Genomic DNA, 3,645 nt, shown 5'->3' with positions numbered 1-3,645 from the left:
CGGGCCCCACCGGACTTCACTTTGCCGCTACGCTGCTGCTTCTTCCTCTGGGACATCTTCAACACCTACAACGATCCGCAAACACAGTTTAATGAGACCTGATTTATATACCAGAGGGCTACCTGTTCATTAATCACCTGCTTGGTTTTACCCAATCAGGAGAGCGCGATGAAGCAGTGCGGCGTCAAGTTTCCAAGTTTGGGGTTTGGACCCCGGGACTTTATTGTTGGTGCTGATAGCAGCTAATGCGCCATCAGAGGAGAGAAGGTCAAGCTAATATCAGGGATTTATTTATAACAGAAGACTTACCTGTGAAACAGGAAGAATGTTCATCATCATCATCATTATTGTTATTATCATAGAATGGGGGTGTGGTTATCATCACCATGACAACCAGAAGTGCTCTAGCTAGTTAGTAGCTGTATTCACGTCACAGCTTTTAAAGTTTGCTGTCATGTAAAAGTTTTTTTCTTGTGGAAGGGTATAACACAAACTAATGTGGCGGCATGTATCAGTCATATTAACTCCACACCAAGTTTTAGTGGTGCTTAGAAAGAGAGAGAGAACTTTTCCCAAATATTCCCCGAATTCATATTTATATCAGACACACAGAAACTCCCCTATTTACTGGGAGAAATGCCCAAATGTCAAATAATTGCTGCAAAATATATCTCATCATGCCATGAAGTGAGGACAACCTGTGGAAACTTAGACAAATTATTATTATTTTCATTGTATGATATTTTAGTAATTGTTGTGTTTTGAAATCTCACACTTGATACTGATCTTTTTTTATGAACTAATGAATTGATTTTAGTTTTTTTGCTTATTAATACACACACAGATAAACAGTTTTATCCATTCATTTTATTTTAATTTTTTAATGTTACATTCTACATATTGTGTATATTATATACACACACACTGTGTCATTTACTTAGTTTATTTTATTGTTTTATTTATTTTCATTTAATACATTATTTTCATTTTCTAACATACTAACACACACGTTTAACTTATTTTAAATATTTATTTTTAAGGAATATTTATATACACATAGTTTTTATTGTTATTATTTTATTTAGTATTAACACACACAAACACAACTTTTTATGTTTTATTTCCTTATCTAATGAAATGTATTAAATTAATTGTCTTTGTGGACTTTATATATAGCTTTGGTAGTATTGTTGCTATACATTCATGCCAATAAAACTAAATTGAGTCAGTGAGTGAGTGAGTGAGTGAGTGAGTGAGTGAGTGAGTGAGTGAGAGAGAGATCACAATTTGAATAAAACCCCGTCCACCAAGGTAATAAAGTAAATACTGATGTAGAGTGTTCAGCAGGTAACTGAATTTCTAAAGACATAAAAACTGAGTACAAGTAACACTGACCAGCGGTGGACAGTAACCAAGTACATTTACTCAAGTACTGGACTTAAGTACAAATGAGAGGTTACTACACACTGTGTGAGCCTGAAGAAGCAATGGGCGAAACCCCTCGCTCACAATAAATGCAGTAGAGTCAGATCAGTGCTTGTTTTATTCTAATTTTTCAGAGCCTTGTCCTGCTGTCTACCAGCACCTGACAAGGAATTTCTTGTTTTATTACAAATTAGAGATTGATGCCACTTTCTACTTCTACTCCACCTCATCTCAGAGGGAGATATTGTACTTTTTACTTACTACATTTATCTGACAAAACCAACATTATTTGGGCTCTGGGTAGCTGTGCCGTCATTTCTCACAATTTTCATAACCATTACAAACAATCAATTGAAAAATGAATGGAAAAAATAATCAGCAGATAAATCTATACTGAGAATCATTATTAGTTGTAGTCAGATACAAATTTGTTCAGAATGAGCTTCAGCTCAATAACTACAGCAATGAGATCCTGCTTTTACGTGAATGTATGAGTAACAAACTCTCATGATATAAGTTTACTACTGTAAAAGTCACAGGGGACATTTTACTGCACTTTTACTACTTTAAGTGACATTTTCAGTGCCAAACTTTTATTTGTAACAGTGTGCTTTTACAGTGTGGTATTAGTACTTTTATTTAAGTAAAGAATCTAAATACTTTGTCCACCACTGCCACTGACAGGTGACGTGAATAACACTGATTATCTCGTTAACAATGGCACCTGTCAGTGGGTGGGATATATTAGACAGCAAGTGAACATTTTGTCCTCAGAGTTGATGTGTTAGAAGGAGGAAACATGGGCAAGTGTGTGAAAAGTGGAGGTCAAACCGAGTGTCAGAATGGGAAAGAAAGGGGATTTAATCTGTTCTGCTGTAGCAAACCAAGCTGCTCGTGTGGACCAAAGCCCACAGAGAGCTGCAGTGAGTGGCATTATTTAGGACAAAATTAAACATTTGCTAATATATTAAGTGTTGCTTTTTTCCATCATTTATTTGTTGTAGCTGTGGTGTCTTAACTAAAGCTTAAACATGAGAGTTTAAAATACATCTGTTGGCAAGACAAAAAAAAATCAGTTCAGATGTTTTACTGTTACAAGCCAAGTACGCTGCAGATGTGGCCCCAGTCCTGTATAAAGTTGGAGTCAAGTACTAAAATGTAAACCATACACTAAAAAATACAACCACACTCTGAAATGAGTAAGACAGATTGATCTATCACTAACAAAAAGGCTCTCAATCAGCCTCCAACTTCCTCAGGTGACAGGTGGGCCACTCAAGCTCCCAATAACTGTCAACATCAGACATTTTATTAACTGTATTCTTATGTATTGACTTTTTTTTAGAATATTAAAATCAACCTATTATTGAAATAAGGGAATACAAACACACACGTGGGCTCGGGCTCATGAAAACAACACAATATAATACCCACAGAGCTGGGTAATATAACTAAACCATTCCAATGACTCGTTGTCATACTTAAACGTATTTATGGACAATTACAACATTATGTTTGTAAAGAAAAGAGATTCACTTATAAGACAGTGAAATCCTACAAAATTGACTTCACAGCATTGCTATAATGAATAAGCCCTGAATGTAGTAAAACCAAAATCTGCATATCCAACGAAGGTTAAAATCAAGGGCAACTGGACTTGGTTGAAGATACTGGAAGACGTTTCGTCCCTCATCCAAAGGATTTCTTCAGTTCTGACTGACTGGCAGGGAAACTCAGCTATTTAACCTCAGTGGGGTCGTTGGCCCGGGTCATCGATACCGCTGGTTCGTTAGTGTTCCTTGTTGCTGTGACGACAGTCGTTAAGACTATGCTACGGGCTCACCGGTATCCCCGATTGTGGCAAACATCTACATGGAAGAAGTGGAGAATAAAGCCCTCAACTCCTTCAGAGGAACAGCACCGAGCCACTGGTACAGATGTGTGGACGACACCTGGGTCAAAATTAAAAGCCAGGAAGTGCAAGCCTTCACAGAACACATCAACTCTGTGGACAGTAACATCAAGTTCACACGAGAAGATGTTCACAACAACAGTTTGGCCTTCCTGGACTGCGCTGTACACATTGAAGAGGACAGGAGCCTGCAGATTGGTGTTTACAGAAAACCCACACACACAGACCAATACCTACTGTTCGATTCCCACCACCCACTGGAGCACAAGCTAGGGGTCATGAGAACACTGCACCACAGAGCAGAAAAC

The 3,645-nt window shown here is 37.6% G+C and overlaps 1 protein-coding gene across 1 annotated transcript in view; it reads right to left on the bottom strand.

Annotated features, from left to right (window-relative positions):
* The window catches only part of LOC123962836 (histone H3), a 20,392-nt gene that overhangs the window by 608 nt on the left and 16,139 nt on the right, over positions 1-3,645 (bottom strand). The gene's annotated exons all lie outside the window — the stretch shown is intronic.

The sequence above is a fragment of the Micropterus dolomieu genome, linkage group LG23 (genome assembly GCF_021292245.1).
Source record: "Micropterus dolomieu isolate WLL.071019.BEF.003 ecotype Adirondacks linkage group LG23, ASM2129224v1, whole genome shotgun sequence".
NCBI lineage: Eukaryota > Metazoa > Chordata > Actinopteri > Centrarchiformes > Centrarchidae > Micropterus > Micropterus dolomieu.
The sequence above is the reverse complement of the archived record's forward strand: the minus strand, read 5'-3'. Positions and strand labels throughout refer to the sequence as shown.